This window comes from Phalangium opilio, unplaced genomic scaffold (genome assembly GCF_054372755.1).
Source record: "Phalangium opilio isolate 3A_F unplaced genomic scaffold, DU_Popi_V2 ptg000077l_1, whole genome shotgun sequence".
NCBI classification, from domain to species: Eukaryota; Metazoa; Arthropoda; class Arachnida; order Opiliones; family Phalangiidae; genus Phalangium; species Phalangium opilio.
In genome coordinates, this window is record NW_028324185.1 from 5,683,516 (window position 1) to 5,710,854 (window position 27,339).

At 39.2% G+C, this 27,339-nt stretch overlaps 16 non-coding genes across 16 annotated transcripts; all 16 read left to right on the forward strand.

Moving 5' to 3' along the window:
- Positions 1 to 3,317: 3,317 nt before the first annotated feature.
- On the forward strand, positions 3,318 to 3,389 carry TRNAP-CGG (transfer RNA proline (anticodon CGG)). The gene has a single exon. It is a non-coding gene; the product is annotated as a tRNA-Pro (tRNA).
- A 404-nt stretch (positions 3,390 to 3,793) lies between these two features.
- TRNAP-UGG (transfer RNA proline (anticodon UGG)) lies at positions 3,794 to 3,865 on the forward strand. Its single transcript has one exon. It is a non-coding gene; the product is annotated as a tRNA-Pro (tRNA).
- Positions 3,866 to 4,108: 243 nt separating this feature from the next.
- On the forward strand, positions 4,109 to 4,180 carry TRNAP-CGG (transfer RNA proline (anticodon CGG)). Its single transcript has one exon. It is a non-coding gene; the product is annotated as a tRNA-Pro (tRNA).
- Positions 4,181 to 4,739: 559 nt separating this feature from the next.
- On the forward strand, positions 4,740 to 4,811 carry TRNAP-CGG (transfer RNA proline (anticodon CGG)). The gene has a single exon. It is a non-coding gene; the product is annotated as a tRNA-Pro (tRNA).
- A 1,200-nt stretch (positions 4,812 to 6,011) lies between these two features.
- Positions 6,012 to 6,083, forward strand: TRNAP-UGG (transfer RNA proline (anticodon UGG)). The gene has a single exon. It is a non-coding gene; the product is annotated as a tRNA-Pro (tRNA).
- A 243-nt stretch (positions 6,084 to 6,326) lies between these two features.
- On the forward strand, positions 6,327 to 6,398 carry TRNAP-CGG (transfer RNA proline (anticodon CGG)). The gene has a single exon. It is a non-coding gene; the product is annotated as a tRNA-Pro (tRNA).
- A 559-nt stretch (positions 6,399 to 6,957) lies between these two features.
- TRNAP-CGG (transfer RNA proline (anticodon CGG)) lies at positions 6,958 to 7,029 on the forward strand. Its single transcript has one exon. It is a non-coding gene; the product is annotated as a tRNA-Pro (tRNA).
- Positions 7,030 to 7,908: 879 nt separating this feature from the next.
- Positions 7,909 to 7,980, forward strand: TRNAR-CCG (transfer RNA arginine (anticodon CCG)). Its single transcript has one exon. It is a non-coding gene; the product is annotated as a tRNA-Arg (tRNA).
- Positions 7,981 to 8,068: 88 nt separating this feature from the next.
- TRNAP-CGG (transfer RNA proline (anticodon CGG)) lies at positions 8,069 to 8,140 on the forward strand. Its single transcript has one exon. It is a non-coding gene; the product is annotated as a tRNA-Pro (tRNA).
- Positions 8,141 to 9,757: 1,617 nt separating this feature from the next.
- TRNAP-CGG (transfer RNA proline (anticodon CGG)) lies at positions 9,758 to 9,829 on the forward strand. The gene has a single exon. It is a non-coding gene; the product is annotated as a tRNA-Pro (tRNA).
- Positions 9,830 to 10,395: 566 nt separating this feature from the next.
- On the forward strand, positions 10,396 to 10,467 carry TRNAP-UGG (transfer RNA proline (anticodon UGG)). Its single transcript has one exon. It is a non-coding gene; the product is annotated as a tRNA-Pro (tRNA).
- An 87-nt stretch (positions 10,468 to 10,554) lies between these two features.
- TRNAP-CGG (transfer RNA proline (anticodon CGG)) lies at positions 10,555 to 10,626 on the forward strand. The gene has a single exon. It is a non-coding gene; the product is annotated as a tRNA-Pro (tRNA).
- Positions 10,627 to 10,715: 89 nt separating this feature from the next.
- Positions 10,716 to 10,787, forward strand: TRNAR-CCG (transfer RNA arginine (anticodon CCG)). The gene has a single exon. It is a non-coding gene; the product is annotated as a tRNA-Arg (tRNA).
- A 1,300-nt stretch (positions 10,788 to 12,087) lies between these two features.
- TRNAP-CGG (transfer RNA proline (anticodon CGG)) lies at positions 12,088 to 12,159 on the forward strand. Its single transcript has one exon. It is a non-coding gene; the product is annotated as a tRNA-Pro (tRNA).
- A 566-nt stretch (positions 12,160 to 12,725) lies between these two features.
- On the forward strand, positions 12,726 to 12,797 carry TRNAP-UGG (transfer RNA proline (anticodon UGG)). Its single transcript has one exon. It is a non-coding gene; the product is annotated as a tRNA-Pro (tRNA).
- An 87-nt stretch (positions 12,798 to 12,884) lies between these two features.
- TRNAP-CGG (transfer RNA proline (anticodon CGG)) lies at positions 12,885 to 12,956 on the forward strand. Its single transcript has one exon. It is a non-coding gene; the product is annotated as a tRNA-Pro (tRNA).
- Positions 12,957 to 27,339: the final 14,383 nt, after the last annotated feature.

Sequence of the window (27,339 nt, forward strand, 5' to 3'; positions counted from 1 at the left end):
TGGTTATACTGGCCGGGTTGAATTTGCAGAGTAATTTCCCTTGGATTCGTTGGGCCTTTTCTTTTTCTTATATGTAAAAAATTATTGGAACTATTTAGTTCTAGAGGATCGTCTTTCTTTCTTTTAATCAGTTCTTCGGGAAAAGTGTATCTCTCTTTGATCCAATCCATGAAGGGTAAGCCCAAGATTTTACCCATTTCTTCCGGTATTTGAACTTCATATCCATTTTTAGCTCTCAGAGCGCAAAAAGCCTCATTGTCATCACTGTAGGTGATAAACATATAAACCGACCGTCGTATTTCGGGGGGTATGGTATTATTAATAGATTTAATTAAACTCTTATAAACATCGTATTCGTCTCCACGCAAGTTTCCCGCGACAAGTTGTATCTTATACTGGTCCCAGCTGTTTTCAGTATAGTCATGTACTCCAGCATTGAAATATAAATACTCGCCGGATACATTATCCCAGGCCTGGGGTAAAAATGCTTCGGCAAGCCCCACATGCCAATTACCAACTAAGTTTAAAGGAGCTGGTAACTGAACTTTAAAATGAGATTGCGTTTTATCCGGAAAGACATTCATAGAAGCCGAACTTACTAGTGTAACATAAAATGAATCGTTCGACATGGTTAACTGGATTAAAATGAACATTTATTTATTTGCCAATAGACATATATCAGTAGACCACTTTTTGAAGTTCGCATTCGTAAAAGGCACCTCTTATTTCTTCGTCGTTGTAATCTTTAACTACGTAACAAACTGGATTTCTGTAAAGAACTTTTGATACGGTAAATATTTCCCTCGTCCAATAGCCTTTATAACCCTTTTCGAAAAGAGGTTTACTCTTTGACAGTCTGACAAAATCACCAATCTTTAACTTTGGGGGTTTAGCAGGTTTTTGATGGCCATACAAACGCTGCCATACTAAATGTTCATTTTCGATATTAACATCTTTCGGAGCGAAACCAATACTTGAATGCGTACTAGAGTTATAGGCCTTCATGATTTTTGGCAAACTACCAATATAATTATATTTTTTGGTTCTTGTAAATAGTTTGAATATTTTATCCTTTAAAGTTCTGTTAAATCTTTCAATAACACCGCACTTTATCCTTCCAACACTAGTATAGAGTTGAATACCCTCTTTCTTCAAATATTCTTTAAACAATTTTGATAGAAATTCACTGCCTTGGTCAACATTAATACGCAAAGGCTTTCTCTCTTTGATAGCTTTCTGAAATGCGCTTAAAACTTCTCTACTAGTTTTATTCTTTAAAGGAAAACTCCAGGCATATTTTGAAAATACGTCTATTATAGTCAAAATGTATTGAAACCCTTTGTTATGCTTTTTGATACGTCGTAGATCAATTAGATCGCATTGAAATACTTCATCAGCTGTTGTAGCATAAGTTTGATTTCGAGGGAAGTTTATTCTCCTTGGTTTATGAATAGTGTATGTGGGTTGAGACTGAAGCCAAGTCTCAATTTTTTTCTTTGAAATACTTTTTACTCCTTGTTTCAATTTATTTGCGCTTCCGTAACTAAGAGGGTTTTCAGAATCGTAATATACTCGGCTTAATTTTGATTCCATTGTTATTGCTAAGCTTAAATTCTATTACCCTATTCCTTTATTTAGAATTGATTTCACTATAACAATACAATTGTATTCATACGCTATAAGTTATCACCATAAGTCTATGATACTCTCTATAAGTATGGGTCTATAGAATATATGCCAAAAGCATTAATCACTACGTAGATAGTAAGAATTTAACAATATAATTTTTCCTGGAATTGAATAGTACGAAACTAGCGCCGCGCGCGGAGTTAAAATGTGGGAAGGAACTCGCGGCGCGCGCCGGGAACCCCGCGGGGGTGAGGGGGGAAGGAACTCGCGCGCGGGGAACTCGCGAAGATTCACCGCGGCGGCGGCGGGCTCCAGTTCCCACGCTCCAGTTCCCATGACCCAGTTCCCATGACCCAATTCCCACGCACCTACTTTATACCTCTACCGTGGTACGAAATGTAGCCCTATACTACTTACTTGGTCCGTTGGTCTAGGGGTATGATATTCGCTTTGGGTGCGAGTGGTCCCAGGTTCAAATTCCGGACGGACCCGAGTTTTGCAGACGTAATTTAGTGACTATTTATATGCAACTAGTTTAATTGTAGGCGTAGAGATGAGCATGTTTCAGTGTCATACTAGGTCCTTTGGTCTAGGAGTATGATACTCGATTCGGGTGTGAGTGGTCCGGGTTCAAATCCCGGACGGACCCGAATTTTGTAGAAGTAATTTAGTGACTATTTAAATGCAACTAGTTAAATTGTAGGCCTACGAGTTGAACATGTTTCAGTGTAATAAATGGTCCGTTAATCTAAGGGTATGATACTCGCTTTGGAAGTGAGTGGTCCCAGGTTCAAATTCCGGACGGACCCGAGTTTTGCAGAAGTAATTTAGTGACTATTTATATGCAACTAGTTAAATTGTAGGCCTACGAATTGAGCATCTTTCAGTGTCATACTTGGTCCGTTGGTCTAGGGGTATGATACTCGCTTTGGGTGCGAGTGATTCCAGTTTCAAATCCCGGACGGACCCGAGTTTTTGCAGAAGTAATTGATTATTTAAACACAAATAGTAACATTGTAGGCCTATGAGTTTAGCATGTTTCAGTGTCAAACTTGTCCCGTTGGTCTAGGGGTATGATACTCGCTTCGGGTGTGAGTGGCCCCGGGTTCAAATTCCGGACGGACCGTGTTTTTGCAGAAGTAACATAGTGACTATTTAAATGAAACTGTTGACGGTGTAGTCCTAAGAGTTCAGGTATGTTTCAGTGCTAAACAAGTCCGTTGGTCTAGGGGTTTGATACTCGCTTTGGTTGCGAGTGGTCCCGGGTTCAAATCCCGGACGGACCCGAGTTTTGTAGAAGTAATTTAGTGACTATTTATATGCAACTAGTTAAAATGTAGGCGTAGAGTTGAGCATGTTTCAGTGTCGTACTAGGTCCGTTGGTCTAGGAGTATGATACTCGCTTCGGGTGTGAGTGGTCCCGGGTTTACATCCCAGACGGCCCCGAGTTTTTGTAGAAGTAATTGACCATTTAAACACAAATAGTAAAATTGTAGGCCTATTAGTTTAGCATGTTTCATTGCCATACAGGTCCGTTGGTCAAGGGGTATGATACTCGCTTTGGGTGCAAGTGGTCCCAGGTTCAAATTCCGGACGGACCCGAGTTTTGCAGAAGTAATTTAGTGACTATTTATATGCAACTAGTTAAAATGTAGGCGTAGAGTTGAGCATGTTTCAGTGTCATACTAGGTCCGTTGGTCTAGGGGTATGATATTCGCTTCGGGTGGGAGTGGTCCCGGGTTCAAATCCCGGACGGACCCGTGTTTTTGCAGAAGTAACATAGTGACTATTTAAATGCAACTGTTGACGGTGTAGTCCTAAGAGTTCAGGTATGTTTCAGTGCTATACAAGTCCGTTGTTCTAGGGGTTTGATACTCGCTTTGGTTGCGAGTGGTCCCGGGTTCAAATCCCGGACGGACCCGAGTTTTGTAGAAGTAATTTAGTGACTATTTATATGCAACTAGTTAAAATGTAGGCGTAGAGTTGAGCATGTTTCAGTGTCGTACTAGGTCCGTTGGTCTAGGAGTATGATACTCTCTTCGGGTGTGAGTGGTCCCGGGTTCAAATCCCGGACGGGCTCGAGTTTTTGCAGAAAAAATTGACTATTTAAACACAATTAGTAAAATTGTAGGCCTATGAGTTTAGCATGTTTCAGTGTTATACAGGTCCGTTGGTCTAGGGGTATGATACTCGCTTTGGGTGTGAGTGGTCCCGGGTTCAAATCCCGGACGGACCCGAGGTTTGCAGAAGTAATTTAGTGACTATTTATATGCAACTAGTTAAATTGTAGGCGTAGAGATGAGCATGTTTTAGTGTCATACTAGGTCCTTTGGTCTAGGAGTATGATACTCGCTTCGGGTGTGAGTGGTCCCGGGTTTACATCCCAGACGGCCCCGAGTTTTTGTAGAAGTAATTGACCATTTAAACACAAATAGTAAAATTGTAGGCCTATTAGTTTAGCATGTTTCATTGCCATACAGGTCCGTTGGTCTAGGGGTATGATACTCGCTTCGGGTGTGAGTGGTCCCGGGTTCAAATCCCGGACGGACCCGTGTTTTTGCAGAAGTAACATAGTGACTATTTAAATGCAACTTTTGACGGTGTAGTCCTAAGAGTTTAGCATGTTTCAGTGTCATACAGGTCCGTTGGTCAAGGGGTATGATACTCGCTTCGGGTGTGAGTGGTCCCGGGTTCATATCCCGGACGGACCCGAATTTTGTAGAAGTAATTTAGTGACTATTTATATGCAACTAGTTAAATTGTAGGCGTGGGGTTGAGCATGTTTCAGTGTCGTACTAGGTCCGTTGGTCTAGGAGTATGATACTCTCTTCGGGTGTGAGTGGTCCCGGGTTCAAATCCCGGACGGGCTCGAGTTTTTGCAGAAGTAATTGACTACTTAAACACAATTAGTAAAATTGTAGGCCTATGAGTCTAGCATGTTTCAGTGTCATACAGGTACGTTGGTCTAGGGGTATGATACTCGCTTTGGGTGCGAGTGGTCCCGGTTTCAAATCCCGGACGGACCCGAGTGTTTGCAGAAGTAATTAACTATTTAAACACAAATAGTAAAATTGTAGGCCTATTAGTTTAGCACGTTTCACTGCCATACAGGTCCGTTGGTCTAGGGGTATGATACTCGCTTCGGGTGTGAGTGGTCCCGGGTTCAAATCCCGGACGGACCCGTGTTTTTGCAGAAGTAAAATAGTGACTATTTAAATGCAACCATTGACGGTGTAGTCCTAAGAGTTTAGCATGTTTCAGTGTCATACTGGTCCGTTGGTCAAGGGGTATGATACTCGCTTTGGGTGCAAGTGGTCCCAGGTTCAAATTCCGGACGGACCCGAGTTTTGCAGAAGTAATTTAGTGACTATTTATATGCAACTAGTTAAAATGTAGGCGTAGAGTTGAGCATGTTTCAGTGTCAAACTTGTCCCGTTGGTCTAGGGGTATGATACTCGCTTCGGGTGTGAGTGGCCCCGGGTTCAAATCCCGGACGGACCCGTGTTTTTGCAGAAGTAACATAGTGACTCTTTAAATGCAACTGTTGACGGTGTAGTACTAAGAGTTCAGGTATGTTTCAGTGTCACACAAGTCCGTTGGTCTAGGGGTATGATACTCGCTTTGGGTGCGAGTGGTCCCGGGTTCAAATCCCGGACGTACCCGAGGTTTGCAGAAGTAATTTAGTGACTATTTATATTCAACTAGTTAAATTTTAGGCGTAGAGATGAGCATGTTTCAGTGTCATACTAGGTCCTTTGGTCTAGGAGTATGATACTCGCTTCGGGTGTGAGTGGTCCCGGGTTTAAATCCCAGACGGCCCTGAGTTTTTGTAGAAGTAATTGACTATTTAAACACCATTAGTAAAATTGTAGGCCTATGAGTCGAGCATGTTTCAGTGTCAAACTTGTCCCGTTGGTCTAGGGGTATGATACTCGCTTCGGGTGGGAGTGGTCCCGGGTTCAAATCCCGGACGGACCCGTGTTTTTGCAGAAGTAACATAGTGACTATTTAAATGCAACTGTTGACGGTGTAGTCCTAAGAGTTCAGGTATGTTTCAGTGCTATACAAGTCCGTTGTTCTAGGGGTTTGATACTCGCTTTGGTTGCGAGTGGTCCCGGGTTCAAATCCCGGACGGACCCGAGTTTTGTAGAAGTAATTTAGTGACTATTTATATGCAACTAGTTAAAATGTAGGCGTAGAGTTGAGCATGTTTCAGTGTCGTACTAGGTCCGTTGGTCTAGGAGTATGATACTCTCTTCGGGTGTGAGTGGTCCCGGGTTCAAATCCCGGACGGGCTCGAGTTTTTGCAGAAAAAATTGACTATTTAAACACAATTAGTAAAATTGTAGGCCTATGAGTTTAGCATGTTTCAGTGTTATACAGGTCCGTTGGTCTAGGGGTATGATACTCGCTTTGGGTGTGAGTGGTCCCGGGTTCAAATCCCGGACGGACCCGAGGTTTGCAGAAGTAATTTAGTGACTATTTATATGCAACTAGTTAAATTGTAGGCGTAGAGATGAGCATGTTTTAGTGTCATACTAGGTCCTTTGGTCTAGGAGTATGATACTCGCTTCGGGTGTGAGTGGTCCCGGGTTTACATCCCAGACGGCCCCGAGTTTTTGTAGAAGTAATTGACCATTTAAACACAAATAGTAAAATTGTAGGCCTATTAGTTTAGCATGTTTCATTGCCATACAGGTCCGTTGGTCTAGGGGTATGATACTCGCTTCGGGTGTGAGTGGTCCCGGGTTCAAATCCCGGACGGACCCGTGTTTTTGCAGAAGTAACATAGTGACTATTTAAATGCAACTTTTGACGGTGTAGTCCTAAGAGTTTAGCATGTTTCAGTGTCATACAGGTCCGTTGGTCAAGGGGTATGATACTCGCTTCGGGTGTGAGTGGTCCCGGGTTCATATCCCGGACGGACCCGAATTTTGTAGAAGTAATTTAGTGACTATTTATATGCAACTAGTTAAATTGTAGGCGTGGGGTTGAGCATGTTTCAGTGTCGTACTAGGTCCGTTGGTCTAGGAGTATGATACTCTCTTCGGGTGTGAGTGGTCCCGGGTTCAAATCCCGGACGGGCTCGAGTTTTTGCAGAAGTAATTGACTACTTAAACACAATTAGTAAAATTGTAGGCCTATGAGTCTAGCATGTTTCAGTGTCATACAGGTACGTTGGTCTAGGGGTATGATACTCGCTTTGGGTGCGAGTGGTCCCGGTTTCAAATCCCGGACGGACCCGAGTGTTTGCAGAAGTAATTAACTATTTAAACACAAATAGTAAAATTGTAGGCCTATTAGTTTAGCACGTTTCACTGCCATACAGGTCCGTTGGTCTAGGGGTATGATACTCGCTTCGGGTGTGAGTGGTCCCGGGTTCAAATCCCGGACGGACCCGTGTTTTTGCAGAAGTAAAATAGTGACTATTTAAATGCAACCATTGACGGTGTAGTCCTAAGAGTTTAGCATGTTTCAGTGTCATACTGGTCCGTTGGTCAAGGGGTATGATACTCGCTTTGGGTGCAAGTGGTCCCAGGTTCAAATTCCGGACGGACCCGAGTTTTGCAGAAGTAATTTAGTGACTATTTATATGCAACTAGTTAAAATGTAGGCGTAGAGTTGAGCATGTTTCAGTGTCAAACTTGTCCCGTTGGTCTAGGGGTATGATACTCGCTTCGGGTGTGAGTGGCCCCGGGTTCAAATCCCGGACGGACCCGTGTTTTTGCAGAAGTAACATAGTGACTCTTTAAATGCAACTGTTGACGGTGTAGTACTAAGAGTTCAGGTATGTTTCAGTGTCACACAAGTCCGTTGGTCTAGGGGTATGATACTCGCTTTGGGTGCGAGTGGTCCCGGGTTCAAATCCCGGACGTACCCGAGGTTTGCAGAAGTAATTTAGTGACTATTTATATTCAACTAGTTAAATTTTAGGCGTAGAGATGAGCATGTTTCAGTGTCATACTAGGTCCTTTGGTCTAGGAGTATGATACTCGCTTCGGGTGTGAGTGGTCCCGGGTTTAAATCCCAGACGGCCCTGAGTTTTTGTAGAAGTAATTGACTATTTAAACACCATTAGTAAAATTGTAGGCCTATGAGTCGAGCATGTTTCAGTGTCAAACTTGTCCCGTTGGTCTAGGGGTATGATACTCGCTTTGGGTGAGAGTGGTCCCGGTTTAAATCCCGGACGGACCCGAGTTTTTGCAGAAGTAATTGACTATTTAAACACGAATAGTAAAATTGTAGGCCTATTAGATTAGCATGTTTCATTGCCATACAGGTCCGTTGGTCTAGGGGTATGATACCCGCTTCCGGTGTGAGTGGTCCCGGGTTCAAATCCCGGACGGACCCGTGTTTTTGCAGAAGTAACATAGTGACTATTTAAATTCAACTTTTGACGGTGTAGTCCTAAGAGTTTAGCATGTTTCAGTGTCATACAGGTCCGTTGGTTAAGGGGTATGATACTCGCTTCGGATGTGAGTGGTCCCGGGTTCAAATCCCGGACGGACCCGTGTTTTTGCAGAAGTAACATAGTGACTACTTAAAGGCAACTATTGACGGTGTAGTCCTAAGAGTTTAGCATGTTTCATTGTCATACAGGTCCGTTGGTCAACGGGTATGATACTTGCTTTGGGTGCGAGTGGTCCCAGGTTCAAATTCCGGACGGACCTGAGTTTTGCAGAAGTAATTTAGTGACTATTTAAATGAAACTGTTGACGGTGTAGTCCTAAGAGTTCAGGTATGTTTCAGTGCTATACAAGTCCGTTGGTCTAGGGGTTTGATACTCGCTTTGGGTGCGAGTGGTCCCGGGTTCAAATCCCGGACGGAACGAGTTTTGCAGAAGTAATTTAGTGACTATTTATATGCATCTAGTTAAATTGTAGGCGTAGAGATGAGCATGTTTCAGTGTCATACTAGGTCCTTTGGTCTAGGAGTATGGTACTCGCTTCGGGTGTGAGTGGTCCCGGGTTTACATCCCAGACGGCCCCGAGTTTTTGAAGAAGTAATTGACTATTTAAACACAAATAGTAAAATTGTAGGCCTATGAGTTGAGCATGTTTCAGTGTCAAACTTGGTCCGTTGGTCTAGGGGTATGGTACTCGCTTCGGGTGTGAGTGGTCCCGGGTTTAAATCCCAGACGGCCCTGAGTTTTTGTAGAAGTAAGAGACCTAAAAATAAAATAAACAAGCTGGCCATATATATACGCCCGTTAAGGGGCAGATTGAAAATGAAGCAAGCGCCATCTAGTGAACAGAAATGCAAACTCAAAGGTGACATTTTTTCATTGGCTGAAAACATTCTGACACAAAAATTCTGCCTCTGCGCATTTCTAAGCGAACCAATAAGATCACCCCTCATTCGTGAAAGCCCGGTTTAGAAACTCGTAAGGCCGTTGTAAATTTTGAATGAATTTATTTTTAGGTGTATTGACTATTTAAACACCATTAGTAAAATTGTAGGCCTATGAGTTGAGCATGTTTCAGTGTCAAACTTGGTCCGTTGGTCTAGGGGTATGATACTCGCTTTGGGTGCGAGTGGTCCCGGTTTCAAATCCCGGACGGACCCGAGGTTTGCAGAAGTAATTTAGTGACTATTTATATGCAACTAGTTAAATTGTAGGCGTAGAGATGAGCATGTTTCAGTGTCATACTAGGTCCTTTAGTCTAGGAGTATGATACTCGCTTCGGGTGTGAGTGGTCCCGGGTTTAAATCCCAGACGGACCCAAGTTTTTGCAGAAGTAATTGACTATTTAAACACGAATAGTAAAATTGTAGGCCTATTAGTTTAGCATGTTTCATTGCCATACAGGTCCGTTGGTGTAGGGGTATGATACTCGCTTCGGGTGTGAGTGGTCCCGGGTTCAAATCCCGGACCGACCCGTGTTTTTGCAGAAGTAACATAGTGTCTACTTAAATGCAACTATTGACGGTGTAGTCCTAAGAGTTTAGCATGTTTCAGTGTCATAAAGGTCCGTTGGTCAAGGGGTATGATACTCGTTTTGGGTGCGAGTGGTCCCAGGTTCAAATTCCGGACGGACCCGAGTTTTGCAGAAGTAATTTAGTGACTATTTATATGCAACTAGTTAAAATGTAGGCGTAGAGTTCAGCATGTTTCAGTGTCATACTAGGTCCGTTGGTCTAGGGGTATGATACTCGCTTCGGGTGTGAGTTTCCCCGGGTTCAAATCCCGGACGGACCCGTGTTTTTGCAGAAGTAACATAGTGACTATTTAAATGCAACTGTTGACGGTGTAGTCCTAATAGTTCAGGTATGTTTCAGTGTCATACAGGTCCGTTGGTCTAGGGGTATGATACTCGCTTTGGGTGTGAGTGGTCCCGGGTTCAAATCGCGGACGGACCCGAGGTTTGCAGAAGTAATTTAGTGACTATTTATATGCAACTAGTTAAATTGTAGGCGTAGAGATGAGCATGTTTCAGTGTCATACTAGGTCCTTTGGTCTAGGAGTATGATACTCGCTTCGGGTGTGAGTGGTCCCGGGTTTAAATCCCAGACGGACCCGAGTTTTTGCAGAAGTAATTGACTATTTAAACACAAATAGTAAAATTGTAGGCCTATGAGTTTAGCATGTTTCAGTGTCAAACTTGTCCCGTTGGTCTAGGGGTATGATACTCGCTTCGGGTGTGAGTGGCCCCGGTTTCAAATCCCGGACGGACCCGTGTTTTTGCAGAAGTAACATAGTGACTATTTAAATGCAACTGTTGACGGTGTAGTCCTAAGAGTTAAGGTATGTTTCAGTGTCACACAAGTCCGTTGGTCTAGGGGTATGATACTCGCTTTGGGTGCGAGTGGTCCCGGGTTCAAATCCCGGACGGACCCGAGGTTTGCAGAAGTAATTTAGTGACTATTTATATGCATCTAGTTAAATTGTAGGCGTAGAGATGAGCATGTTTCAGTGTCATACTAGGTCCGTTGGTCTAGGGGTATGATATTCGCTTCGGGTGGGAGTGGTCCCGGGTTCAAATCCCGGACGGACCCGTGTTTTTGCAGAAGTAACATAGTGACTATTTAAATGAAACTGTTGACGGTGTAGTCCTAAGAGTTCAGGTATGTTTCATTGCCATACAGGTCCGTTGGTCTAGGGGTATGATACCCGCTTCCGGTGTGAGTGGTCCCGGGTTCAAATCCCGGACGGACCCGTGTTTTTGCAGAAGTAACATAGTGACTATTTAAATTCAACTTTTGACGGTGTAGTCCTAAGAGTTTAGCATGTTTCAGTGTCGTACTAGGTCCGTTGGTCTAGGAGTATGATACTCGCTTCGGGTGTGAGTGGTCCCGGGTTTACATCCCAGACGGCCCCGAGTTTTTGAAGAAGTAATTGACTATTTAAACACAAATAGTAAAATTGTAGGCCTATGAGTTGAGCATGTTTCAGTGTCAAACTTGGTCCGTTGGTCTAGGGGTATGGTACTCGCTTCGGGTGTGAGTGGTCCCGGGTTTAAATCCCAGACGGCCCTGAGTTTTTGTAGAAGTAAGAGACCTAAAAATAAAATAAACAAGCTGGCCATATATATACGCCCGTTAAGGGGCAGATTGAAAATGAAGCAAGCGCCATCTAGTGAACAGAAATGCAAACTCAAAGGTGACATTTTTTCATTGGCTGAAAACATTCTGACACAAAAATTCTGCCTCTGCGCATTTCTAAGCGAACCAATAAGATCACCCCTCATTCGTGAAAGCCCGGTTTAGAAACTCGTAAGGCCGTTGTAAATTTTGAATGAATTTATTTTTAGGTGTATTGACTATTTAAACACCATTAGTAAAATTGTAGGCCTATGAGTTGAGCATGTTTCAGTGTCAAACTTGGTCCGTTGGTCTAGGGGTATGATACTCGCTTTGGGTGCGAGTGGTCCCGGTTTCAAATCCCGGACGGACCCGAGGTTTGCAGAAGTAATTTAGTGACTATTTATATGCAACTAGTTAAATTGTAGGCGTAGAGATGAGCATGTTTCAGTGTCATACTAGGTCCTTTAGTCTAGGAGTATGATACTCGCTTCGGGTGTGAGTGGTCCCGGGTTTAAATCCCAGACGGACCCAAGTTTTTGCAGAAGTAATTGACTATTTAAACACGAATAGTAAAATTGTAGGCCTATTAGTTTAGCATGTTTCATTGCCATACAGGTCCGTTGGTGTAGGGGTATGATACTCGCTTCGGGTGTGAGTGGTCCCGGGTTCAAATCCCGGACCGACCCGTGTTTTTGCAGAAGTAACATAGTGTCTACTTAAATGCAACTATTGACGGTGTAGTCCTAAGAGTTTAGCATGTTTCAGTGTCATAAAGGTCCGTTGGTCAAGGGGTATGATACTCGTTTTGGGTGCGAGTGGTCCCAGGTTCAAATTCCGGACGGACCCGAGTTTTGCAGAAGTAATTTAGTGACTATTTATATGCAACTAGTTAAAATGTAGGCGTAGAGTTCAGCATGTTTCAGTGTCATACTAGGTCCGTTGGTCTAGGGGTATGATACTCGCTTCGGGTGTGAGTTTCCCCGGGTTCAAATCCCGGACGGACCCGTGTTTTTGCAGAAGTAACATAGTGACTATTTAAATGCAACTGTTGACGGTGTAGTCCTAATAGTTCAGGTATGTTTCAGTGTCATACAGGTCCGTTGGTCTAGGGGTATGATACTCGCTTTGGGTGTGAGTGGTCCCGGGTTCAAATCGCGGACGGACCCGAGGTTTGCAGAAGTAATTTAGTGACTATTTATATGCAACTAGTTAAATTGTAGGCGTAGAGATGAGCATGTTTCAGTGTCATACTAGGTCCTTTGGTCTAGGAGTATGATACTCGCTTCGGGTGTGAGTGGTCCCGGGTTTAAATCCCAGACGGACCCGAGTTTTTGCAGAAGTAATTGACTATTTAAACACAAATAGTAAAATTGTAGGCCTATGAGTTTAGCATGTTTCAGTGTCAAACTTGTCCCGTTGGTCTAGGGGTATGATACTCGCTTCGGGTGTGAGTGGCCCCGGTTTCAAATCCCGGACGGACCCGTGTTTTTGCAGAAGTAACATAGTGACTATTTAAATGCAACTGTTGACGGTGTAGTCCTAAGAGTTAAGGTATGTTTCAGTGTCACACAAGTCCGTTGGTCTAGGGGTATGATACTCGCTTTGGGTGCGAGTGGTCCCGGGTTCAAATCCCGGACGGACCCGAGGTTTGCAGAAGTAATTTAGTGACTATTTATATGCATCTAGTTAAATTGTAGGCGTAGAGATGAGCATGTTTCAGTGTCATACTAGGTCCGTTGGTCTAGGGGTATGATATTCGCTTCGGGTGGGAGTGGTCCCGGGTTCAAATCCCGGACGGACCCGTGTTTTTGCAGAAGTAACATAGTGACTATTTAAATGCAACTGTTGACGGTGTAGTCTAAGAATGAGTCGACAGGCTAAGCTAAGGGAAAAATATCGGAACATAGTATATCATAGGACTAGCGAAATATTTATTAAACATCTGTAAAAGTTAAAACAGATTCTGCTCAAAAACCTTTTTACTCAGAGACGTAATAATAAACTGAATTTGGATAAAAACATTTGTAGTATTTTACCGCATTATGTTGGAATAGCATAAGAGGACAAGTAAAATATTGAAAGACCATCCGAATTTTCGCAATAGTTGAATAGGATTCTGCACATGTAAATTTATTTTACGATACAAAATTTATTTTAAGGTTAATACAAAGTATTTTATACCAAATAGGTATATAAAATGTAGAGATTATTTAAAATGAAATCAAACTTCTGAGCTACGAATTAGAAACAACAAATGAACAAAAATTAAATTATAACCACTTCATGTGTATAATAAGAATTTTTTGTTCACTTTCAAGTTTAACTTATTTGTGGAATATATTACTAATATTATGGAATCCCTTATTCATAACTGCGAAACAAGTCCCCACAGGAAGTTTGTAAATCACACAGTGGCTATAATGAAGTGTTTTTCATAACTTTGTTCTTCTAATTGCACATTGAAGTGTTTATTTTCACTTTTATGAACATTATCATAATCTTCATTATAAGCATCTTTTACACTTTAAAGGCTATCAAATTTTCAATTTATGAAGGATTTTATGTGTTGGATTGCGGTATCTATTACCAGTATTATGGAATATGTTTAGCTCAAAAAAAGATTTTCAAGTCCTCTTACCTTATTCGAAATTCCGACACAAGTCCCCAGAAGAAGTAAGTAAATCCTGTTAAGATTATTATCTGTATTGTAAATAAGAAATCTTTTTTTCGTTTTATAGTTTTAACTAATGTTTTTGAACTTCATATATTTTGAAATTTCAGAATCCATTACGCATATCGTGGAATCTCTTGAGATCTTGGAAATGATTTTTATTTCCTTTTACTAGTCCCCAGATGAAATATGTAAAACTTGCCGTAATTATAATCAAATTTATTTTCATAACTATGATTTTTTAATTGCATACTTCAAGGTTTCTTTTCAATTTTAGCAACCATTTCCTTGTAACCTTGTTATTAAGCGTTTTTTACCCGGTAGAATTTTTTAAAACATTTTACCCTTAGGAATTACGGAATCTTTTTCCAATATTATGAGCCATGATTAGCCCTTGGAAATGATTTTGAAGTCCTCTCAAGCTATTCAAATTTCCGAAATAAGTCTCTTAAGAATTATGTAAAACCTAGAGTGTTTATAATCTAAATTTTTTCCATAACTTTTATGTTTTATTTATTTATTAAAGTGTTTTTGTTTATTAGCAACGTTTTTGGTGAACGTGTTAATAAGCTTTTTTCCTTTAAATTTTATGATATTTTCTTATTTTTGAATTGGGGAATCTTTTAGTAGTATTATGGAATATCTTGTGATCTTGCTGATTTGAAGTCCTCTTGCGCTATTTAAAATTCCGACTAAGTCCCCAGAAGAAGTATGTAATACCTACATTCATAACAATTATGTTCTAAATGCATACTATAGTGTTTATTTTCATTTTTAGCAACCTTATCTTTGTAAGCGTCTGAAGAAGCATTTTTACTTTTAATTTTAACATATATATTTTTTTAACATATTTATTTTTTTAATAATTCTTATTTTGCGATTTTTTTAATAATTCTTATTTTGCGATTTTTTTATTTTGATATTTTTTAAGTTTAACTTTTTTTCTTATTCAAGATTCCAACACAATACCGGGGACAAATAATGAAGAAGCGTTCAACAATGGATAAGCCAATGACTACATAATTTTAGTTGGATTCATATCACTGGTTTCATTTCAAGGGTTTCAGTTTGTTCATCGTTGTTTTTAACAGATATTAAAATATTACAATGAACTCTAAAAGCAAGACTCATTGAACTTATTTAAAAAAAATCACTATTTAAGAAAATATTTTAATTTTAGTATTTTCGTTTTAAACCTTTAAACAGTTTCTTCATTCGGTATTATTGCTTGGACGTTTCACTATGCAGATTGGTCTTATAACTAATAGAAGAATTTATAAAAACACACTTTATTTTCCACTTCACCCTCTCTTTAAGAAATATTGGTAATGCAAAGTTATATTAGAAAATGCGAGGGGGCCGTCGCTCCTTCAAATCTCGTACACCTAGGTTTAAAAATCATTCAAATCACATAAATCACTTCCCAAATCTAACAAATCACTAAAATCGCTATGAAATCAATCAAATCGTTCAAATCGCTGCAAAAATCAGTGAAATCACTAGTAAATCATTCAAATCACTATATAAATCAGTGAAATCACTAGTAAATCATTCAAATCACTATATAAATCAGTGAAATCACTAGTAAATCATTCAAATCACTATATAAATCAGTGAAATCACTAGTAAATCATTCAAATCACTATATAAATCAGTGAAATCACTAGTAAATCATTCAAATCACTATATAAATCAGTGAAATCACTAGTAAATCATTCAAATCACTATATAAATCAGTGAAATCACTAGTAAATCATTCAAATCACTATATAAATCAGTGAAATCACTAGTAAATCATTCAAATCACTATATAAATCAGTGAAATCAATCGTAAATCTGTCAGATCACTATACAAACAGTCAAATCAAGAAATCATCAAATCACTATACAAACAGTCAAATCAAGAAATCATCAAATCACTATCAAATCAATGCCGAATCACTAGCAAATCGTTCAAATCACTAGCAAATCGTTCAAATCACTAGCAAATCGTTCAAATCACTAGCAAATCGTTCAAATCACTAGCAAATCGTTCAAATCACTAGCAAATCGTTCAAATCACTAGCAAATCGTTCAAATCACTAGCAAATCGTTCAAATCACTAGCAAATCGTTCAAATCACTAGCAAATCGTTCAAATCACTAGCAAATCGTTCAAATCACTAGCAGATCGTTCAAATCACTAGCAAATCGTTCAAATCACTAGCAAATCTTTCAAATCTCAGTAAATTATTCAAATCTCACCAAATCATTCAAATCTCACCAAATAATTTAAATCTTCAACAAATCAATCAAATCCCCGACAAATTATTCAAATCATACAAATACCCTACAAATCATTCAAATCGTCGACAAATCATTTAAGTCCCTGACAAATCATTCAAATCCTCGTTAAGTCACCAGCCATTAAAATCGTACAAATCATTTAAAACCTTCAAATCACATAAATCGAGTCGAAATCATCGTAAAACCGTGAAAATCGCTCTCAAGTCATTCAAATTGGTTCCAAATCAGCATATCAGTCAAATCACTGAAATCATCAAAATCGATAGTGAAAATGGCATAAATAGATTTAAAAGCTTTTTCTCAATAAATTGTAAAATAACAAGAAATAAGTTGGACTCTGGACTTGGCAAAGCAAGTATTTGTAAGTTGTCTGAAAATAAATTGTTAGACAAAAAATGGAGGGCATCTTAAGCGGAAAACAGCACTATCTTCTTATTTGTATCTCTTTCCTTTCAAAGAATTTATATTAGCCATTGAAGTTTAAACATTTTAGTATATAAAAAAAACCTCTTGTTGTAAAAAAATAAGCGATTCAAAAACGACATGCAAAAAAACATATTTTGGTTTTTTGTTTATAATTCTCGTTTGTCCGTCCAGTTTTTTATTATCAAACTTTACTTGCAATTTATTGAAACCGTGACCAAGGAGGATATAAAGGTGATGGGAGATTCGTGCACGCGCACCTAGCTACCTGGGTTACGCTCATCACGTGACCACGCAAATCCCAATTCAAAAATTAGCGGGGACTTCATGCTAGGTTAGGCCTTAGAAGCAATGCCGCCTATTGTACGTGTTCACCGCACATGCAGTGATTTTTTTAAAATTTTATCGGGCGTTAATTCGACTCCCCCAAAGGCGTTAATCCATCTTAAACACTTATCCAGTAGAGGTTTAGGTGTAGGGAAGGAATCCGTTCTCTTTAATTCAGTTTTATCTGAGAACCATAATTTACTATTATTAAAAAATAAATAAATTCATGATAAATGTACCGTTAAAGCACTAAAAATTTCAGCGCGACGCATTAAGCGTTTACCAAAAATTAAAACAAACGAACAGACGAAGCTCGATGACGATGTAAGCGGAACTATTTACGCGATAAAGAATCTCCCAGAACGAGAGAAAACGGGCGAAACCACGGCCGATAATCTGTAAGCGCGTTTCAATGGGAAAACGGGCAGTCGAAGATTCCCTCAACCCTATATCCTCCTAGCCGTGACTGAAAAGGAGGCGGAATGTCTTTCTTAGTGGGTGGAAAAAAATAGAGAGAAACCTCTGAGTTGAATCTTTCAAAGCGAAAGAGTAAAGCCCCGTTTTCAATCAATTTTTTTTATGAAAAGCGCAAGCTTTTACTTGAAAAATCAAGGCAACACGCAACAGGAAAATAATAAACAGTTTTCAATCGCGCTTGGGCTGAAGCTTTAAGCTTTTTTTGACGCCACTTTTGCTTGAATGTTTGTTCAAGCTGATATCTATCCTCCGTAGATATTTGCTAAATTTTTTGATTTCAAGCGCGATGGAGGTATATAATCTCTTGACGTCAGTTTAGTGTCCAATAAAAATTTTCCGTTTTTCACGCCTCTGAGTGTGTCGTCGACCATTCGACTCGAAGATTTTTAGTGTTATATTTTAGACAAATAACTAGTAACAATTATGCTATTATTGAAAATGGCAACAAAAAGAGTAAAAGAAATGCTACGGATAGAAAGAGGGGCACCTGGAAAAGGTGGCGCTGTTAAAAGTGGGCGAGACATAAACCTAACCTATGGAACTGAGGTTTAAAATACCACGTCTTTTCGAGGAACCGACATCCTTGTTTATAGTTTTAAGGGCAAAACTGTCTTGGTACCCGTCCACTATCACGTGATATCGGTAACCGCACGCTTTAAAAGCTTTGCGCGACCAGTTTGAAAACGGTTAGTAGTTCTGTAGTCTGATTTTTGGTCTGGTAGCGCGCTGATTGAAAATAACGCTTTTTTGCTACCTTAATCGTGAGCAAAAAGCGTAAACTTTTTGTTTGATTGAAAACGAGCCTTTAAAGAAACGAAGCTTTGTACTAAGGTCAAATTTATATATGTATATGTATTTCCCGGGGAATAGGACAATGGGGTTAAGAGTTTTAATAGGCTAAGATTAAAGGCGTAAATGGAACCCCCTTAACTTTGCTATACTATTAAGAGTTTTTACTCCGTCTAGTTATGTTATAACCAATGGAGTAATGCGTTGATAACCAGTTATTAATTATATTATAATAAAAACGGTGCACAAGATTGCATGGGTAACACGGTCAAAAAGGTGACTAGTAAAATTTACAGCTTTGAAAGTTCAAAAATCGTGGCGCGAGAGCCGATTTGAACTTCAGTATAGAGCTCGGGTACTAAAAAGAGTTCTCAAACGTATCTTATAATAGTTTGTTGAAGTGTAGAATGATTTTAAACTTTTACTTGAAATGTAGAATTTTGCATTGTTTGATAGTCCCTTATTACTAAATATTGTCCCTGACCCACCAGTTTTACGACTTCAGAACCAGTTTTCGTATACATATACATGTATAGAAAGCATTTTCTCACTGGTATTTGATTAGTCGCGATGACGTACCCTTCAAAATTCCATAGACATAGTGAACACCTACAATAGACCAGTAAGATGATGGATTTAGTTTTTTGGCAAACGAAATTCTGAAATTGGTTACTGTAAGGATTTATTTGTGATTGTGTTGATTTGTACGATTTAGGGAAAAAGAAAAAATTAATGCTAATCTAGAAATGGTAATTTATAGTGTCGTGGTTACTGTATTTCTCAAGCATTGAAATAAGGTGGCCTTTCTCAAGTTTATGTGGCACTCTTCGTAATTTTACAGTGCATGTGTCGCTTAAGATGATTGTTGGTTGTTATACAACCTTAGCACATTGGAAACAACACGGAGTAATGCCATATAATTTGTGTCCTTATTTTCTCTGTATAATGGGGTAATCTTCCCTACTATGTGAAAGAAGGGTAGCATCGAGCAAAGCAATAGTTTAAAGCAAACACCTGTAGTTGATTCCTCTACTCCTTTTTCGCAATGCCATAAAAACGCCTTAAACCCATTTTTTCACTCTCTATATGCATAACGCAAAGAGGAGAGAAGCTAGCAGCTAATGAAAAAATGTCACCTTTGAGTTTGCATTTCTGTTCACTAGATGGCGCTTGCTTCATTTTCAATCTGCTCCTTAACGGGCGTATATATATGGCCAGCTTGTTTATTTTATTTTTAGGTCTCTTACTTCTACAAAAACTCAGGGCCGTCTGGGATTTAAACCCGGGACCACTCACACCCGAAGCGAGTACCATACCCCTAGACCAACGGACCAAGTTTGACACTGAAACATGCTCAACTCATAGGCCTACAATTTTACTATTTGTGTTTAAATAGTCAATTACTTCTTCAAAAACTCGGGGCCGTCTGGGATGTAAACCCGGGACCACTCACACCCGAAGCGAGTATCATACTCCTAGACCAACGGACCTAGTACGACACTGAAACATGCTCAACTCTACGCCTACATTTTAACTAGTTGCATATAAATAGTGACTAAATTACTTCTACAAAACTCGGGTCCGTCCGGGATTTGAACCCGGGACCACTCGCAACCAAAGCGAGTATCAAACCCCTAGACCAACGGACTTGTATAGCACTGAAACATACCTGAACTCTTAGGACTACACCGTCAACAGTTTCATTTAAATAGTCACTATGTTACTTCTGCAAAAACACGGTCCGTCCGGAATTTGAACCCGGGGCCACTCACACCCGAAGCGAGTATCATACCCCTAGACCAACGGGACAAGTTTGACACTGAAACATGCTAAACTCATAGGCCTACAATGTTACTATTTGTGTTTAAATAATCAATTACTTCTGCAAAAACTCGGGTCCGTCCGGGATTTGAAACTGGAATCACTCGCACCCAAAGCGAGTATCATACCCCTAGACCAACGGACCAAGTATGACACTGAAAGATGCTCAATTCGTAGGCCTACAATTTAACTAGTTGCATATAAATAGTCACTAAATTACTTCTGCAAAACTCGGGTCCGTCCGGAATTTGAACCTGGGACCACTCACTTCCAAAGCGAGTATCATACCCTTAGATTAACGGACCATTTATTACACTGAAACATGTTCAACTCGTAGGCCTACAATTTAACTAGTTGCATTTAAATAGTCACTAAATTACTTCTACAAAATTCGGGTCCGTCCGGGATTTGAACCCGGACCACTCACACCCGAATCGAGTATCATACTCCTAGACCAAAGGACCTAGTATGACACTGAAACATGCTCATCTCTACGCCTACAATTAAACTAGTTGCATATAAATAGTCACTAAATTACGTCTGCAAAACTCGGGTCCGTCCGGAATTTGAACCTGGGACCACTCGCACCCAAAGCGAATATCATACCCCTAGACCAACGGACCAAGTAAGTAGTATAGGGCTACATTTCGTACCACGGTAGAGGTATAAAGTAGGTGCGTGGGAATTGGGTCATGGGAACTGGGTCATGGGAACTGGAGCGTGGGAACTGGAGCCCGCCGCCGCCGCGGTGAATCTTCGCGAGTTCCCCGCGCGCGAGTTCCTTCCCCCCTCACCCCCGCGGGGTTCCCGGCGCGCGCCGCGAGTTCCTTCCCACATTTTAACTCCGCGCGCGGCGCTAGTTTCGTACTATTCAATTCCAGGAAAAATTATATTGTTAAATTCTTACTATCTACGTAGTGATTAATGCTTTTGGCATATATTCTATAGACCCATACTTATAGAGAGTATCATAGACTTATGGTGATAACTTATAGCGTATGAATACAATTGTATTGTTATAGTGAAATCAATTCTAAATAAAGGAATAGGGTAATAGAATTTAAGCTTAGCAATAACAATGGAATCAAAATTAAGCCGAGTATATTACGATTCTGAAAACCCTCTTAGTTACGGAAGCGCAAATAAATTGAAACAAGGAGTAAAAAGTATTTCAAAGAAAAAAATTGAGACTTGGCTTCAGTCTCAACCCACATACACTATTCATAAACCAAGGAGAATAAACTTCCCTCGAAATCAAACTTATGCTACAACAGCTGATGAAGTATTTCAATGCGATCTAATTGATCTACGACGTATCAAAAAGCATAACAAAGGGTTTCAATACATTTTGACTATAATAGACGTATTTTCAAAATATGCCTGGAGTTTTCCTTTAAAGAATAAAACTAGTAGAGAAGTTTTAAGCGCATTTCAGAAAGCTATCAAAGAGAGAAAGCCTTTGCGTATTAATGTTGACCAAGGCAGTGAATTTCTATCAAAATTGTTTAAAGAATATTTGAAGAAAGAGGGTATTCAACTCTATACTAGTGTTGGAAGGATAAAGTGCGGTGTTATTGAAAGATTTAACAGAACTTTAAAGGATAAAATATTCAAACTATTTACAAGAACCAAAAAATATAATTATATTGGTAGTTTGCCAAAAATCATGAAGGCCTATAACTCTAGTACGCATTCAAGTATTGGTTTCGCTCCGAAAGATGTTAATATCGAAAATGAACATTTAGTATGGCAGCGTTTGTATGGCCATCAAAAACCTGCTAAACCCCCAAAGTTAAAGATTGGTGATTTTGTCAGACTGTCAAAGAGTAAACCTCTTTTCGAAAAGGGTTATAAAGGCTATTGGACGAGGGAAATATTTACCGTATCAAAAGTTCTTTACAGAAATCCAGTTTGTTACGTAGTTAAAGATTACAACGACGAAGAAATAAGAGGTGCCTTTTACGAATGCGAACTTCAAAAAGTGGTCTACTGATATATGTCTATTGGCAAATAAATAAATGTTCATTTTAATCTAGTTAACCATGTCGAACGATTCATTTTATGTTACACTAGTAAGTTCGGCTTCTATGAATGTCTTTCCGGATAAAACGCAATCTCATTTTAAAGTTCAGTTACCAGCTCCTTTAAACTTAGTTGGTAATTGGCATGTGGGGCTTGCCGAAGCATTTTTACCCCAGGCCTGGGATAATGTATCCGGCGAGTATTTATATTTCAATGCTGGAGTACATGACTATACTGAAAACAGCTGGGACCAGTATAAGATACAACTTGTCGCGGGAAACTTGCGTGGAGACGAATACGATGTTTATAAGAGTTTAATTAAATCTATTAATAATACCATACCCCCCGAAATACGACGGTCGGTTTATATGTTTATCACCTACAGTGATGACAATGAGGCTTTTTGCGCTCTGAGAGCTAAAAATGGATATGAAGTTCAAATACCGGAAGAAATGGGTAAAATCTTGGGCTTACCCTTCATGGATTGGATCAAAGAGAGATACACTTTTCCCGAAGAACTGATTAAAAGAAAGAAAGACGATCCTCTAGAACTAAATAGTTCCAATAATTTTTTACATATAAGAAAAAGAAAAGGCCCAACGAATCCAAGGGAAATTACTCTGCAAATTCAACCCGGCCAGTATAACCACATTGAAAATGTTATTGAAGCAATGCGCCACGCAATTCCTCGAGAACACAGTAGTAATTTTGTAATTAAGCTTAATCCCGACGGAAAAGTAAACGTAAAATGTGAAAATAACCATTATTTGTGTTTTAACAAAAATCAGTCTGGTCTAGGTAGACTATTAGGGTTTCATATGGACCAAATGGATAGACCCCTTATGGATAAAACTGGAAAAAGTGTAGCCGATATAGACAAGGGTACGGCTAGTTTGTATATTTATACAAATTTAATTCTACCACAAGTGGTTGGTGACGTTTATGCCCCTCTTCTGAGGGTTATATTAATAATAAATGATAAATCTTCTAGCTTAGCTGTACATAGGTTTCAAAACATTGATTATTACCCTTTAAGATGTCCATCATTTGAAATGATCGAAATTGATATGAGGACAGATTTCGGAGAAAATACTATGTTTAAATTAAACAAGTCCGTCATAAAACTTCATTTCATTCTCAAGCATGTCACGAAGTAACATATATCTGAACTACTACTTAAGCCAAACCGGAAATGGTCTTAATCACTTCCGGGGGCCTGTATTTCAAAGAGGAAACGGACTCGGAAGCATCTTCAAAAGTTTAATTAGATATATTACACCGATATTTCGACCAGCAGGTAAAGTGTTAGGTAGGGAAGCTCTCAGAACGGGGTCGAGAATAGCAGGGGACCTCGTAGCAGAAAAAATCCTAAGAGAATCATTGAAATCAAATTTGAGCGAAGCAGGATCAAATTTACTACAAAAGGCTAGCCAACACTTGGCTCAACAACAAACGGGCCAAGGACTTCGCAGAAAGCTGAAGCCTAAAAAGCGATCAAAAAAGAGAAAAAGAACGAAAACCGATTTTCTCGATTAAAAATAACAATGGTTGAAGGAATGATGTCTGAACTGGATTTGTTCGCGCAGCCACCAACAAATTACAACATAGAAAATATTGATTATGCTATGTATAAAGCTTTGGCTTCGCTTTCTGATGATGGACCAATTGAATTTTTTATCCCGGGATCTAATGACGTCTTTATGGATTTGTCTAAAACCTTATTGCAAGTTCGAGTCAAACTAGTTAAGGAGGATGGATCTTCTTTAACTACCCAAGACAAGGACGTTGGTCCTATAAATTTATTACACGCATCTTTATTTAGTCAAGTTGACGTATTTTTTGGAGATACGCAAGTTAATACACAACGAATGCCTACCCATATTTGGCATTTTTTTAAACAAATTTAAACTATGGTACAAGTGCCAAAAAGTCCTATCTTTCTTCAAAAATGTATTACAAAGATGACCCTGTGGACGCTAGTAAAATGTTTTTACCCGCGTCAAACAACGACAAGAATGGAATGCTGAAACGAAGAGATCGGGCTGCCCTATCGAAGCGCATTGATATGTTGGGTGATTTACATTTGGATGTATGTCGAATGAGTCGATTTCTCATTAATAATATTGATGTACGGTTTCGCTTCATAAAGTCAGTTAATGAATTTGCAATTATATCTACAGCAGCACTTAATCCTAAATTTATTTATAAAAAAGATTAAAATAAATAATGTGATTATGTTAGCTCAGGCGATGGTACACGAAAAGCACAATGTAATTTATCCAATTAACAGAACAGTGTTAAAATACTTTTCCATCAGTAGCGGTTCCACTGACATTATACGAGAAAATGTCTTTATGGAAAGACAACCATCACTCGTAGTTATCGGCTTAGTTAGAACAACAGCCTTTAATGGAGCCCTAGATTTGAATAGCTTTGAATTCAATCATTGTAATTTAAGCTACTTGGCACTAACAATTGGAAATCAAACATATCCCAATCCTCCGTTTACACCCCACTATGCCGTTAACGAGTATTCCAGAGAGTACCTCTCAAACTATAGGCCTTGGATTTGTTCAAAAGTAATAAAGGAAACTGTATTACCTTCGAAGAATTTAAAGAGGGTAACGCTCTGTACGCGTTCGATCTTACACCGGAAGAACAAGCGGGCGCTGAACATTTGTCAAGAAACAAACAGGGAAGCCTAAGAATATCTATGAAGTTCAAATCTCCGCTAGTCCATAACGTAACTGTAATAGTGTACGCCGAGTTCGAATCTGAAATTATTATTTCTAAAGATCGTACCGTGATTTATAACCCATCGGGATAATGAATACGGTGGAAATAATCGAAATTTTAACGTGTGAACCTGTAACAAGACCTTTTTTCCTCGGTGTATTTGCTTTCGATCAAACACCATTACCGCCAAAGCAAGCTAAATATTGCTTTTGTCTAAATACCGAACCTTCATCGAGTCCAGGACTTCATTGGTTAGCTATATATGTAAATAATAATGTAGGGAACTTTTTTGATTCTTATGGAAATGATCCCTCTTATTATAATCTTAATGATCTTTATGTCTACGCTAAAGAATGGTTTATAAACCCTGTACCTGTTCAATATCCATTATCTATAACATGCGGTTTACATTGTACTTTTTATCTAGTTAATGCCTGTTACGGTTATAATCTAAACGTTATTATTCAAGATTTATATAAACCAAATGATTTAATGTATAATGAAGCTTTGGTTCTATTGTTTTTATGTAATCATTTGTTGAAACATCAAAATAAATATTGCAATCAATAAAAAACGTTTATTTAAATTTTTCTTTCCATAGTGTAGTGGGTACAACAGTTTTTTATCTTTTCTGGTTTTACGTTTAGAATGAAGAGGCGAATATAGTTCTTGAAATTTTTTAAATTCATCTAATGATTGAGCCACGCTGTTTTTACGTAGAGTTTTTTTCTTTTGGGTGCTGGAGACTTAGCCTCTACAGCCGTAGCCGTAAATGGCTGCCATGTCAAGGTGGACCCGCTAGGTGGTGCTTGAAAAATGGTGGAACCCTGTGCAGAAGCGGTAGGCATAATGGGGGTAGTTGCGTGTATTCCTGTTAGGCTCGGAGTAATGGGTAAAGTAGCGGTAGAACTAGAAACCACCGGGGCAGAAGGTAGCGCTGGATAAGTATGGAACGCCAATCGTGTCACATGCAACACAAATCAACGCGTTAAAATTTAAAATCAACGCGACAAAAATTTTTTGTCGCGTTAAAATTTTTAACCAACCAAATCCACGGATATTTTTGATAAAAATATTTTAACGAATCATATTACGGAAATCAGGAGGGAGTGGCAAAGGCGTGACTTTAAATTTTAACGCGACAAAATAATTTTAACGCGTTGAAAATATTTTAACGCGATGAAATCGTCTCGTCGCGTTGATTTTCATTTTAACGCGACAAAATCGTGTCGTTCATTTTCGATGGTTTTCTATTGGCTCAACCTTTGTCCAATAACCAGAAACATTTGCCCAAAGGGAGTTGTTTAATGATCTTCACTAACGTAATTGGTCCATTACCAGTTTCACGACATCAAATCTAGTATACCATTGGTCTAAATTATCGTCGCGTCAAAATATTTTCAACGCGTCAAAATCATCTTGCATGTGACACGATTGGCGAGTTTGTCGCGTTAAAAATGAAATTCAACGCGACAAAAAACCCGAAATCAACGCGACAAAAATCCGAAATCATCGCGTCAAAATATTTTTAACGCGTCAAAATCATCTTGCATGTGACACGATTGGCGAGTTTGTCGCGTTAAAAATGAAATTCAACGCGACAAAAAACCCGAAATCAACGCGACAAAATATTTTCAACGCGTCAAAATCATCTTGCATGTGACACGATTGGCGAGTTTGTCGCGTTAAAAATGAAATTCAACGCGACAAAAAACCCGAAATCAACGCGACAAAAATCCGAAATCATCGCGTCAAAATATTTTCAACGCGTCAAAATCATCTTGCATGTGACACGATTGGCGAGTTTGTCGCGTTAAAAATGAAAATCAACGCGACAAAATCATGTAGCATGTGAGACGATTGGCGAGTTAACGCGTTGAAATTCATGTCGTTCGGAGCTGAACACCGGTAATTCACCGATCCCTATTTTATAAGCAACCACGGGCTACGGTTCATAATTCAGAGCGTTTCCGAACACACTTCTTTTTAAATCCAAGAAAAAAAAAATCCCAGCAACCAACCGAAGATTGCACAGTGCATAATCATAGGTTCAGTTGTAACTTTATGGTTTTCTATTACTGAAGAAGAGCCCTTTAAAGTATGTAGGCATTGAAAACTACGCCTGGTGTTGCTTTTAGCCAACCAGGCATCGCAAATCGTTTGGAATAGCGATATTAACATGGCGGATTTCAGGAGGCGTATTGCCAAATAAATTCTATTATGAGACCTCAGAAACGTTAATTACTTTATTCAATCACTGAAAATGAGGTAAATTTGGTTGTATGAATCGCCGAATTAAAAATTATTATTTTAACAATTATAATTGAACGTTAACATTCGTGTGAGTTGAGCTCTATAATCTAAGCCTTGGTGACAACTGCACTATAGAAGCCCGTTCAATCGGCCAATAAATGAGACCTTTGGATTATCGGCGGGAAGTTCGAATGATGGCAAAAGTAACATTTAAGTTCTATGGGAGGAGGTAGCTTTTTGGCCATATCCTCTGTTCTATTGATCCAATTGACCTGAAATTTTAATAAGACGTGTGGCTCGATGTGTTTTATTAATTTAAAAAGGATTCAAGATTTCAGAGTAGTGGGCAGATTTTATTTTTTTAATAAATTATTAAACATA